A 14,600-nucleotide genomic window follows, 5' to 3' on the forward strand; every position below is an offset into this window, starting at 1 on the left:
ACTAAGTAAGGGTTCTAGCCTACTAAATAAATAAAACAGCTTGAGCCAACTATTGTCTTGAATTGTTGCTATATAAATAAAACTGAATGAAAATGAAGTAAAAATTTTAATATCTTGCTTGACGGCAAAATAAGTCTAAGAGGCCACCATAATTACCAACACCTCCCTGTGGACATTTGTTTGGTTCTGGACAAAAAGCGGCGATGTCTGCTGAAGACGTCTCCAGAGTCTAACTGGCACTGCCAAGACACGACAGCACTGTCAACACGCACTAGACTCTCCCTGCCTCCCTGGCGATTTTTTCATGGTCTACTTTTACCCCACTTGCCCTGCTAGTCCTTTCACACTTGTTAGGCTCCCTTCTTGCAAAACTCACGTCTTGCCTTGTCTTGCCCTCTCTGTCAATATGTGTGACATCACTTCTGTTGTTTGTCCTTTCTGTCTTGTTCTTTCTTTCACTGTCTTGATTCTCTTTGTTCTCAGTGCGTAGCTTCAGCAGATAATGTGGTGGTTGTATCTTGGGTCACTGTTTACAGCTGTGATTCTGGGTCTAATGACAGACAACAGTCAATGGCTGTCAGTGCTGTTTAGGGTCATGTTTTGTTACAGGGTGACGAGTGTTGGCAGTATCAGGCTGCCGAGTTCTTTCATTTTTATTGCACGATTTCTTTTCCTCTTGACTGCTGTCGGCTCTGACTTTATTGCCAGTGCTTTCTTGAAATCTAAAAAAAACAAACATGTTTTAATGTAAAACTTTATATCCTCTTTTCTCGTGTGTTTGTAGTTTAGTGTATATCCTGACTTTTATTTTTGTTTTCACTGGATTTTGCTGTGGAGGGTTTTTGTTGTTGTTGTTTTCATTGCTCTGGGAAGTGAAGCATGGCACCGCCCTGCCCTGTGATGTCCTAGGCAAGGTGGTATGGGGTGTGCATCTGCAGGGTTTCTGCGGCAGCGGTGTGTTACGTAAACAGTCTCAACACAGATGGTGCAGCATGCCTCTACACATGGCAGGTTCACAGCCAGGGGAGCTCACCATCCTCCTCTCTTCCTGCCTTTCGTCTTTCTCTGTCTTATATGTCTGTCAATGTCCTTTACTCTCTGTGTTTCTTCCTGTCTTCTGCACCTGCTGACCTTGCCTCTATTGGTCTGCCATTCTGTCTTTCTCTGTGTCTGTCTGTCTGCATCTCTGTAGTTTTGTATGTCTTTCTATGTATTTCTGCTATACTGACTATCGCCTAGTCCCAGCACAGTTAAAGCATAATTGGAAAATAATTACTTTATTCACCATTAAAATCTTGAATCCTGCGTCCTACAAATACATTCATAAACCAGACATGATTTTTGCTGGTTATGCTTTTCTGGAATGGAAGGGTTACATTTTTGTTCCATATACAAGTTGTGGGAAGATAGTTGTACACATATTATAGTCCTAGGCGTGTAGATATGGCCAAGATGGCCCGCTGAAGTTCAAACCGAGCATCAGAATGGGGAAGAAAGGTGATTTACGTGACTTTGAACATGAGATGTTTGTTGGTGTCAGGGTGGCTGGTCTGAGCATTTCGGAAACTGCTGATCTGCTGGGATTTTTCCCACACAACCATCCAGAGAACCAGAGAAAATATCCACTAAGGGGCAGTTCACTGGGAAAAAAATGCTTTATTGGTGCCAAAGGTCAGAGGAGAATGGCCAGGCTCCAAGCTGAGAGGAAAGCAACAGTAAGAGTATCAAATAACCCCTCGTTACAACAAACAGCATGTCGAACCTTGAAGCAGATGGGCTTAGGCAGCAGAAGACCTCATGCGGTGCCACTCCTGTCAGCTAAAAACTGGAAACTGAGGCCACAGCCCTCACTGGCTCCCCAAAATTGGGCAACAAAAAATCTAAAAAACATTGCCTGGTCTGTTGAGTATTGATTTCTGCTGCAATGATCAAAATTTGGCAAGAAACAGCATGAAAGCATGGATCCATCCAGCCTTGCATTAATGGTTCAGGCTGCCGGTGGTGCAATTGTGTGGGGGATATTTTCTTGGCACACTTTGAGCCCCTCAGTATCAATTTAGAATCTGCAGCTACTTTGATGCTATCATGTCAATATGGACCAAAATCTCTGAGGAATGTTTCCAACACCTTGTTGAATCTTTGCCATGAAGCAGTTTGAAGACAAAAGTGGGGCCAACACCATACCAGCAAGCTGCACCTAACAAAGTGATTGGTAGAAGTTATATTTTTACTCAGAAGATGATCTAGTTCTTAATCTAACCAGACAGTTTTGGTGCCAAAATCTAATCAACCTAACCAAACATCAAGTGAAAAAGAGGGTAAACACAGAATGACAGCCAAAGCTTGCTATTATTGGTATTATAAGATTGCTGCTGCGATTTAAAGTCAGGTCTATTAAATGAATGACTTCTGCCTCTGACTCAAAATCTTGCCTCAATATGCAGACTTTATTGATCTTTGGATTTGGAAGTATTACGATTTGTTTGAAAAAACACGAATAAATAAATACAATTTCCTGACTATTTTGCAGACTGAAATAGGCTTTGTTGTGTAGCCTATGTGTCTTTAAAAAAACATCAGGGCAGAGAATTACAGTGATGTGTGCACATCTTAAAAGAAGCTTTAACATTTGTAAAAAAAAAAAACCCCAAAAAACTGTGTATGAATGAATTGCATTAGTTGCGGTTTTAAATACTACATGTGTAGTTACCAGTTTAGTACACTGCAGGCCTCTATACTGACTTCCTTTCTTGGTTGTTCGGCACTTTTTCTTTGGACACAGAAAAGAAAGGAACATAGATGAGAAATGAACTTGTGTGCTTTTTGCAGCTTGTTCAGTTTGAGATTTATCAATATTGGAATGACTCTCATGCATCTACTCTTTAGTTACCCTTTGTGCATGTTTATAATTTATTTTATTTCTAATATTTAGCTACTGCACATATGAAGTGAGAACTAGAGAATTGCTACCCAAATTTTCTCCCATGAAGGGCAACTGTAATTTAATATCCAATGATCCAAGCCAGCCAGAACAACCTTCAGCGTTCTGGTGAATTTTCCCAGATACGTCCACAAAGTGGTGTTTTTATTTTTATTGATGCCACTTTAGAGCAATCAGACCAGTGATGCTATTTTCTTGCATTGGAGGAGTGAAATGGAGGGATGGAGTTAGAGAGTGGGAAGATGTGAGAGGAGGAGGAGAAGGAGGAGGAATATGAAAACAGGGAAAGTAGGACAGAGGGATGACTGACTGTTACATCCTTCGGGGTATTTTGTAGCTGTAGCTGGTCTTGCATTTGGACCTGATGGGGAAGTTCTGCTCCCTAGTTCAGTGAACATGGTGTGTTACAAACCAATCCAGCCAATTCAACACAGAGTTTCCTGAAGTTATGGATAGGAAATTAAATTTTCAGTCAAGTGATTGCTTCTCTTCCAGTAGAACCTGCCAAGTCTGATTAGATGTTGTCACGATGAATCTTTTACTTTACTGTTAACTCTTAAATTATGAGGAATGAAATATTTCAGGACTTTAATAAACCAACAAAATCACAAAGGATAAAAGGAATCAAGACAGAATATCTGGTGGTTACGCTTTAATCCCTGGCAACACAAGGAAAAAAGTACAAATCATACATACATATGATGCCTTTTCTAAGCTTTACCATTCTAAGAGTTGATAAGGACCAAACTAAATAAAAACATACATAAACATAAACAAGATAAATAGCTCTGTTTACAGCTTGTATTGAACATTCTAGACATGAAAAGAAGGGTATATTTTTCACTTAATTGACTGGAAGCAGAATAGCAATGATTTTGATTATCGATTGCCTCTGTAAGTTCATGCATTAAGGAAACAAAGGAAAATATGTTTGGATGCAAGGCTCTCAGGTATTTTACATTCCCCTGCTGTTTATGAATATAATTGAATACCTTTGGGTTTGGGGCTAGAGGGATTGTACTGAGAGAAATGAGGGTGTATTTTGGATTCTAACATGGGTAGGGCATTAGTGAAAGAAAAAGAAAAGCCTAGAAATAATTTTTAATAAATATCTCTCATTTGGACAACTTCTGAATCACAAGCAATCACAACTGGACAGTAAAATATGTAGTCTAATGGACTCATTTTCCCGCAATACTGTGCCAAAAAACTCAAGCACTCCTCATTTTTTTATATTTTGCAAGAAAAATCAGAAGCAGGTTCAGCACTTTATTGAAACCTGCAAACATACAATGAAATATTTTATATAAGGCAAAAACAAAGTTTGTACATTTCTAATGAGCTCGAAAGTCGATATTTGGCATGACCACCTTTGTTCTTTAACGCAACCTGAACCTTCTTATGCAAGCTTTCTCATCATTTCTTTAAGTAGTCTTCAGGGATGGTTCTCCGGGCTTCACGATTGATCCTTTTTTGATTGAGCTTTAGCGAACAGGACATGGGTCAACTGAAGGCCCAGATGCAACTCTCAGGTCCTGCGTCAGGTCTTTGCTGAATTTTTCCTATTTCTTAAAGACAATACTTTTAGGTACTGTTGATCTTTTGTCCTCCACTTATCCAGTCCCCTAATATTTCTTTAAGGACTGGACTGAAAATGAACGTGAATGATGAATGAATGAAGAAGTGGTTTGGAGAACTATTGCTCAAGACCACTTTAAAAAATTACAATTAAGTCTGGTCTGGCTCCTTGGAAACAAAATAAATATAAATGAGGGTTGGGTCAAGACTTTTGCAGTGTACTGCCCCAAAAAAACAAAAATAGAGGTTTTGAGACGCAATTTTAAAAATGCACTTATGTTGATGATAGGATACAAATATTTGAGAGAGAGAGACTGAGACAGCAGAACGCTATGAGATGACACATCAGAGGTCAGAGTACTGTAAGCGACAAAGGGGGACAATTCACATCCTTACCTGTCAGTCTAGATCTGTAGTATGAAGGGCTGCAATACCGAGCTGCCAAACTGAAAAACAAAGCCCTTTGTTTTTTTTTTTTGTTAGTGTTTTTTTTCTAGCAGTGATATTAAGTGAAGCACAGGCAAGAACAAAGGCAGAGTGGATGCAGGGACAACCATGTTAGTATTGTGTAGACCACAATAATGCAAACTGACTTTCTTTTATTTCTTCCATTCATCTAGATTCATTTTCCCTGTGCCTGTATTTGTTTATCTGCAGGTATCTTGAGGTGAAAATACAGCAATATCACTTCCATCTACTTATTTTAATATATGTGCTTCAAAGCACAGCAATAGTAAACAGAAATATGAAAAGATAGGCAGAAAGTCGGATGATATTTTAGGATATGATTCCTCTGAAGTTCTTTCTATTAGTTGGTTTTCAGTTGAGAAAAAGATATGGGATTGCAGAGAGGAATGTAATAACATGCAAAGGTCAAGAGGTAGACATGTCACAACCACTTGATTAGTCTCAGCAAATTTCAGTCTGACCTTGACTCATAGTTTGTGTTTTCTGATGGTGATTGTTGTCTGATCTGGACAGAAACTGTGGACAATACATGCTTCACAGCAGATAATGCTATCAGCATCTGTTACACTGACAAAATAAGGAAGCTCCTGCATTTTCACTTGGTAAATGTTTCTGCTTTTTCTCTTGATGATTTGTGCAACGGGCATGCCAGTCTAAAAATGACACGATGTATTTAGTTATATAATCAATACATTTAAATTGTCATTTTTTGAATGTCTCTGTTTTAAAAGGCACACTTAGCAGAAAAAAGATCATTCTTTAATTGCATTTAAGTGCACTTATAGCTGACAAGGAAAAGTGTGTCAGTGGTGCATTTCTTCCACAGTTTTTAGGTTATTTTTCTGTTTAATTGGGATTTAGACATTGGTCCGGACATTACTCCTACTGTGGTGGAAAACAGGACATCTTTAACGAATACTCCACTGATTTGGTTTCCAGATCAGCATGATTGAAACGTGTTTTTCATGTCTTCTTAGTTAAAATGCCTCCCCACAAGCCAGTACTTCAGATATTTAGCTTTACTATGTGTCAGCAGATAATATAGCCCTGGTGAGTGGTTTACAGAATGTCAATAATCTCATGTCTTTCTATTTTATTTGTTTTCTAACAAAGCAGTCCTCAGGCTGGCTAAACATTTATCAGATGTCAACAGTTTTGAGTAGGAACACTGAAAAAAACCCCAGCAGGAACAATAACAGCTATGGTGATAATGGATTCAGATAGGATTGACTGAGGAAGTTTTTTTAAAAAAAAATATTAGGTTCCTACTGAGAAAAGTCCAAAGATTTTTTCTTTTTCTTTTTTTTGCCACTCTTTCAACCTCACAGAGAAGGACTTTGCAAAGGAAAAGTCTACATTCCCCAACTGCTCGGCAAGTGTTTGGCAAGTGGTTGCTGGCAGTCACTAGTGTGAAATACCTGGTAGTGCAGTGAAAACCTAGTTGCACTTGTCTTGGTCTCGTGTAGGTTGCCACAGTCGCCAGTAATTTTCACTGACGATGCCAACTACCAAAGGTCTGCAAACAGAAATGTGGTGAAGCTATAAAAGATCAATGCAAACCAGGAACGGCGACCATTGCCTTCAAAGTCAAAAGATGCAACTTTCATTACAGCTCAGAGTGTTGGCACAGAAGATGACGTCTGTCATGCAAATACCCGACAATCGTGGCAATCTGTAAACAACCAAAGCAATCACAAGGATTATTTTAGATTTCAACTAAAGACAGACGGCAACTAGTACCAAAAACCACTCACCAACTTCCTAGCGCCTAGAGGTTGTCAGGGGGTCTAGGCCTATGTGACTGAGGCCAAAGTTTTCTTGTTTATGTTGGAAAAAAATAATTTTTACAATAACCCTCATGACACAGATATCATCTGAATATCTGTGTCATCCCCCCCCCTTTTGTCTGTATCTGTGCCCTTTGAGTTTTGATTCTGTCTTGTTGTTTTGATTGTTTTCATCTGTGGCTTGTTACCCAAGTGTTTCCTATTCCCTTTTGTGTGTCTGTGTGTATAAATACAGCCGTATTGCCTTTGTCCTTTGTTACAGTGTCTGTATAACCTCTTGGTGTGTTTCCCAGAATTTCTCCTCCATGTAGGTTACTTTGTTCACGGACTTTGTTTCTTTTGATTGCACACCAATAAAGGTGAGCTCTTTGTTTACTCTGTCTGCCTCCCGAGTGTGAATTTCCATGGTGGTTACTCCCAGTAACAGAATTCATAAATGTGATGATGTTTTTTTTTCCAGCTGTTCAAAAAATGCCCAAATTAGAAAAATCTGCTCTCAGGGATCAGAGTAGGAATTGTTTGGAAATGTTTTTCTTGACAACTGCATCTGAAAAGTATTTTATCATTTCTTATTTTTAATGTGTGATAACTGTTTCTTGTGTTCACTTCAGAGTTTTTACCTGTTGTGATGTGGGCAATCAGAAAACACTGGCGATTATTTTTATTTTCACTCTAAAATTAATACTTGTTGTACTGGGAGGCTTAGTCCTGTGTTTGGGCTGGTCTTGTTTGTGTCAGTGTGCATGTGTAGGCTGTATGAGAGAGAGAGAGAGAGAGAGAGAGAGAGAGAGAGATGAGAACGGCCCCAAACCAGCAAACCAAGCCGGCCTCATTCTTGTTACATTACGCCCTAAAATTGGGATGGATACATCAAATCTGTCAACTGGGAAAGGAAGACGGAGAAGAACATTTCATTCTCAGGACCATCCTAATCCCTTTGACTGCTCTCTTCAACCCCTCGCTCCACACACACACACACACACACACACACACACACACACACACACACACACACACACACCACATGGGCTGAATCTTCTGAGCATGCTGCCCCCATCACATCCACATTATTACACAGCAGCTAATCCTGTTGCCCAAATCCCACTACCTTGGACTCCTCTGAGAAAATCCTATTGGTGCTGCACATTTCTCCATATGATTTAGCATACAGGCATCCACTGTCCTCCAGACTGCCTTTGTCTCCTTCCAGCTTGCCTTCCCGGATGTTTTCTCCTGTAAATCACTCTCTAAATCCCTGCACCCCATCTATAATCAACAATGTCTCAAGTTTATTACTGCGTGCATTGTTGTGCAGAATATCTCAAGCAGACACAAAAAGCTAACAGACAAATGGGACACTCCGTGCCTTTCTTTGCCTGCCTTCCTGCCAGTCTGTTGTCTTGCTGCAACTAAACTTAGTGGTTTATTTATTGTTCTGTTTGTTTATTGATAGAGTTTTAGTGAAGAATTCATGAGGTCGTATTCATTGCTGTGCAGCTCAAGTGTTCCTTTCTAAGAGAGAAGAGAAGATCACCTACATTCAATCTGCGCAGCTTACTTCATAATTTATTGCGTGATGTGGGTGCTTGTGACATTTCGAGAGTGTGTGACTGTACTTGTATGTGGATGTGCAAGTTCAGGATTGTACACGTCTGTCCAAATGTGTGATAGCTGACAGGCTTTTCTCAGTAGCCAGATGATGTTTCAGTGTGTGCAGCACGGCAACTGCTCCAAGACTCCAGTGCCAACAGCATGGATTATGTTGTGTGTGTGTAAATGAGAGTATGTGGAGGATATTCTGTGCTCTCGGCTCAACTAAATACCTGTAAGTGCTTTATTAACATCATGGGATTTCAGAAAGATTGTATGGATCGTTGCGCTTATGCCTTCTGTCTCTTACTCTGTCTGCCTCTATTTTTCAAAGCACTCCTATTTATGTGTCAAGTCCCCATCCGTAGCAAAGATATGTGTTTTCCAAGCACTTGGAAAGCATGTGTGTTCTAATGAGACTGACAACACCACTAAGCAGGAGCCATGCTGCATGCAGCTCACTGAGCTGAGTAAGATAAAGAATGCTATCTTTGTGCCATTATCTTTCATTTATGAATCTCTGATGATCTATTTCTGCAAAAACAATGCCGAACAGTTGGATGACTTTTATCGCTTTAAGTAGTGACCAGCAGTCTTCCTTGTAGGGTAGCTTATGCTGAATGGTTGCCACGGGCCACAAAGATCCACAAAATGATTTGCTAGTGCTTGTAAAGCTTAAATCTGTGAGCACAGAGTAATAACTCAAGGTGACTCAGATGAGAGTTTTTACATTTTGATCAACTCAGCCCTTCTCCCATCTGGATTTTGGCATTTGGATAGTCCTAAAACTGTAAAAATGATGGGAACAAAAATAGGTCTTTGACAAATGAGAGCAATCCTCCACATTCACTCTTCCCCCTCAAAGTGTGTGTTAGCCCATGCACCTATCTTTGTGAGGACCAGTTGGATTTTTGGATAGGTGTTAGAGTATCGCTGCCTGTGAGTGCACAAGGGTCTACTTGTTTCCATGTTTAAAAAAATCACATGGTGGGCATGATGCTCTGTGCACATGTCTTGAATAAAACAAAGCAGGAATGATTACTCCTTCTGTCTGCAGCTGTCTGTGTCTGCGTCAGAGTATTTACCCCCGATAGACCTCCTGAGTGAGGACGCAGCAGCTGTGACTTAGCAGGTAAACAGGGTATGAATGTTGGGTGTAGTGTCAAGCACTTTCAGTTCTCAGGTAAAATGATTAAAGTGATACATCCAAATTAATATTGGTTGACATTTTAGCAGGTTCTTACTTTGTGTCACTCCTTCAAAGAGTGTTTAAGGATTAAATTTTTACTTGGTTAAAATTAGGTTAAGGAATTATCAGGATTACTCAGTTGATACTTAATAGTAAATGGATTGGTACACACACACACACACACACACACACACACACACACACACACACACACACACACACACACACACACATTTTCGTGAAATATCAGGACCTATGACAAAAATGTGACAAATGGGAACGTGCCTTTCTGAAGGTCCTAGAGGCATGGGAATCACACAAAGTTTGACCCATGCTTCCAGGAACACGCCCATCTGTTGAGATTTTGGCTAGGGTGAAATTTTGGTCAAACCTGAATTTAATGCTACTTGTGAGGACACTGTCAGGTTTATGTGAGTTATGAGTACCATAAGGTCACACACTGATATTTCATGTTTAGGTGAATTGTGAAGCCCATGGAAACACATAATTTTCAAGTATACATGACTTATAAGGACCAGGTAAGGGTAGGTTCTGTATTTTTAGCTTGGCTCCTTTTGAGATTACAATATAATAGGCATGGATGCTCACCAGTCGGGTAACTTCTGACAGAAATATCAGACATTTATGTGTTAATAAAACAGTAAATATGAGCTGTGTAGAGACTTAAAAAAAGACATAGGTCAAATGTGGTCAGTCTACTTTTTAAGTCGTCTTATTATTGTAATGCATTAATTCATTTTGTAGTGAATGTTCATGTGAATAAAAACGTGGAACATTATCTGCCTTTCTTATCATTTAATTGCAAAAAGCACCCAGCATAAACCACAGATTTATGAGTAAGAACAATGCAATACAGAAAACTACAATACTGACATAACTGTGGAAGCAACAAAGTATCTCTTTTGGTTGTTTCTTTTTTCCTTGCATCTTTCTTTTAATGCTATGATCCTGTTGTGGATGTAGTACTTTATGGCAACCCAGTCTCTGCCTTTCAGAGCTGCCGGCTCTGCTTGGAAGCAGCAGTCACATTCCTTTTACCTGGTACTTTGCAGCAACCTTTACTTCATCATTTGTCCACTTGCTTCTCACCTTCCCAGCTGTCATAAATGGAAACAAAAGAAAATATCTTAATGTGAATGCAAGAAAAGATAGAAAATATTCTAGTTTATAGTTTATAATGTGAATACAAAATGTTCTTAAACCTTGCTTTCTACTGGAGCACTTTAAAGGAGCAATGTAACACAAACTAGAGTTGTTGGTTCTACCAATTGAGAAAGGCTACAAAAACACATTCATGTCCTTCACAGCTTAAAACAATGTGAGGACAATGTAACACAAAAACACAAAAATATCAAATTTAGTAGGAATAAAGATCAAGCTGATGCTTTAAAGGAGTTTTAAAGGAGTTTCTGTTTTATCAGAGTTTAGCTGGAGGAAGCTGTCATTTAACAATTGCATAATTTCTGTCAGGCAATTACTTAAACTAGACAATTTATGAAACTAAGAGACTTTAAAGAACAGTATAACTGAATGTCATCAGCATAGAGATAGTAGGAGATATTATTGTAGCGCCTAATATTTTTGGCCTAGGGGGGAATATGTAAAGCAAAACGAGAATTGGACACAGGACAGATCCCTGAGGTACCTCACAAAGGCAAAACTGTTGATCATCACTTGGTTCATACGAACAGTAAAAGATCTCCCAGACAAATATGACATGAACAATTTGAAACAATACCAGTAATCCCAAACAGGTTCTTGAGTCTGGTTATCATGATGCTGTGACCTACAGTATCAAAAGCAGACCCAACAGGACCAGATCTGTGTACTCTCCAGAGTCTGCTGCCATCAAGATGTCACTAAACACTTAAAGCAAAGCCGCTTCTGTAGAGTGCAATTTACGAAAACCAGACTGGAAAACGTCCATAGCAGCATTTTTCTCCAGGAAATAGTTAAGTTGTTGTCCTCCAGTTTGTTCCAAAATCTTTGGTACAAAAGACAATTTGGATATTGGCCTGTAATCGTTAGGGAGGCATGGATCTGGGTAAAGTTTCTTTAATATTGGCTCAACAACAGCTTTTTAAAGAAGCTGGAAACTGAGCCAGTATGAAGAGAAATATTTATCATTTCCACAATACAGGGACCAATAGAGTCAAAGACACTAGTGAAAACTGAGGTAGAAGATAGAAAATATTCTAGTTTATAGTTTATAATGTGAATACAAAATGTTCTTAAACCTTGCTTTCTACTGGAGCACTTTAAAGGAGCAATGTAACACAAACTAGAGTTGTTGGTTCTACCAATTGAGAAAGGCTACAAAACACATTCATGTCATTCACAGCTTAAAACAATATGAGGACAGTGTAACACACACTACAACCACTGGTCCTACCATATGAGGACTTCTTCTTTAAACACACTCATGTCCTTCACAGCTTAAAACAATATGAGGACAGTGTAACACACACTACAATCACTGGTCCTACCATATGAGGACTTCTTCTTAAACACACTCATGTCCTTCACAGCTTAAAACAATATGAGGACATGACGACTGAACACATGTAGAGTTCATGTTCCTGACTTCTAACTTCTCCTGCTGTTGTCAATAAAAGCTCTAAACCCAACACTGATGTAAAGCCATCTATTTCCCCAGAAATTAAATCATGTAAACTGATCAGCGGGAGGTTAAATGGACAAAAACATGTGTAAAAGGACAAAAATATCAAATGTAGTCAGAATAAAGATCAAGCTGATGCTTTAAGGGAAAGTTTGGACTAACAAATGTTACAGACAATTACTTTCTCCTAATGCTAATGTTGATTTTGGGAAACCTTTCCTCAAACTGATTGTTTTAATATAATCAAAGTGCATTTCATTTATGCACTAGGCCCAACTGGCACATATACTTGATACCAAATACAAAAACATGATGTGTAACCTGTTGGAAGAATGAAGTGGGTATGTCACTCACCAATTGGTCTGTATGAGGCTGAGACAGGACCTCAGCACTTGGTGTCTGCAACAAAAGACAACAATATAACGTCAGAAACATTCTCTAGTATAAATCCCGACTAGATGATCAACTACAGATCATATTTGTATCAGTGAACATTATTACAGAAGGATCTGACTTCCTTATACCAGATTCTAAAGAAACTTAACACTGTACAGTTCTGCTACCAACAATATGAGGACAGTGTAACACACACTAGAGTTGTTGGTCCAAGCACATGAGGAAGGCAACTGAAACACACTCATGTCCTTCACAGCTTAAAACAATATGAGGACAGTGTAACACACACACTACAATCACTGGTCCTACCATATGAGGACTTCTACTTAAACACACTCATGTCCTTCACAGCTTAAAACAATATGAGGACATGACGACTGAACACATGTAGAGTTCATGTTCCTGACTTCTAACTTCTCCTGCTGTTGTCAATAAAAGCTCTAGACCCAACACTGATGTAAAGCCATCTATTTCCCCAGAAATTAAATCATGTAAACTGATCAGCGGGAGGTTAAATGGACAAAACATGTGTAAAAGGACAAAAATATCAAATGTAGTCAGAATAAAGATCACGCTGATGCTTTAAGGGAAAGTTTGGACTAACAAATGTTACAGACAATTACTTTCTCCTAATGCTAATGTTGATTTTGGGAAACCTTTCCTCAAACTGATTGTTTTAATATAATCAAAGTGCATTTCATTTATGCACTAGACCCAACTGGCACATATACTTGATACCAAATACAAAAACATGATGTGTAACCTGTTGGAAGAATGAAGTGGGTATGTCACTCACCAATTGGTCTGTTTGAGGCTGAGACAGGACCTCAGCACTTGGTGTCTGCAACAAAAGACAACAATATAACGTCAGAAACATTCTCTAGTATAAATCCCGACTAGATGATCAACTACAGATCATATTTGTATCAGTGAACATTATTACAGAAGGATCTGACTTCCTTATACCAGATTCTAAAGAAACTTAACACTGTACAGTTCTGCTACCAACAATATGAGGACAGTGTAACACACACTAGAGTTGTTGGTCCAAGCACATGAGGAAGGCAACTGAAACACACTCATCTCCTTCACAGCTTAAAACAATATGAGGACAGTGTAACACACACACTACAATCACTGGTCCTACCATATGAGGACTTCTACTTAAACACACTCATGTCCTTCACAGCTTAAAACAATATGAGGACAGTGTAACACACACACTACAATCACTGGTCCTACCATATGAGGACTTCTTCTTAAACACACTCATGTCCTTCACAGCTTAAAACAATATGAGGACATGACGACTGAACACATGTAGAGTTCATGTTCCTGACTTCTAACTTCTCCTGCTGTTGTCAATAAAAGCTCTAAACCCAACACTGATGTAAAGCCATCTATTTCCCCAGAAATTAAATCATGTAAACTGATCAGCGGGAGGTTAAATGGACAAAAACATGTGTAAAAGACAAAAATATCAAATGTAGTCAGAATAAAGATCAAGCTGATGCTTTAAGGAAAGTTTGGACTAACAAATGTTACAGACAATTACTTTCTCCTAATGCTAATGTTGTTTTTGGGAAACTTTCACTCAAACTGATTGTTTTAGTATAATCAAAGTGCATTTCATTTATGCACTAGGCCCAACTGGCACATATACTTGATACCAAATACAAAAACATGATGTGTAACCTGTTGGAAGAATGAAGTGGGTATGTCACTCACCAATTGGTCTGTATGAGGCTGAGACAGGACCTCAGCACTTGGTGTCTGCAACAAAAGACAACAATATAACGTCAGAAACATTCTCTAGTATAAATCCCGACTAGATGATCAACTACAGATCATATTTGTATCAGTGAACATTATTACAGAAGGATCTGACTTCCTTATACCAGATTCTAAAGAAACTTAACACTGTACAGTTCTGCTACCAACAATATGAGGACAGTGTAACACACACTAGAGTTGTTGGTCCAAGCACATGAGGAAGGCAACTGAAACACA

General features: G+C 39.0%; 1 long non-coding RNA gene across 1 annotated transcript; it reads right to left on the reverse strand.

Annotated features, from left to right (window-relative positions):
• Positions 1-10,487: 10,487 nt before the first annotated feature.
• LOC120443182 lies at positions 10,488-14,367 on the reverse strand. Its single transcript, XR_005615218.1, has 2 exons — positions 14,319-14,367; positions 10,488-10,671 (listed from the first exon to the last, which is right to left on the reverse strand). It is a non-coding gene; the product is annotated as an uncharacterized LOC120443182 (long non-coding RNA).
• Between the last annotated feature and the right edge of the window lie 233 nt (positions 14,368-14,600).

The sequence above is a fragment of the Oreochromis aureus genome, linkage group 12 (assembly GCF_013358895.1).
Source record: "Oreochromis aureus strain Israel breed Guangdong linkage group 12, ZZ_aureus, whole genome shotgun sequence".
In the NCBI taxonomy this organism is placed as follows: Eukaryota; Metazoa; Chordata; class Actinopteri; order Cichliformes; family Cichlidae; genus Oreochromis; species Oreochromis aureus.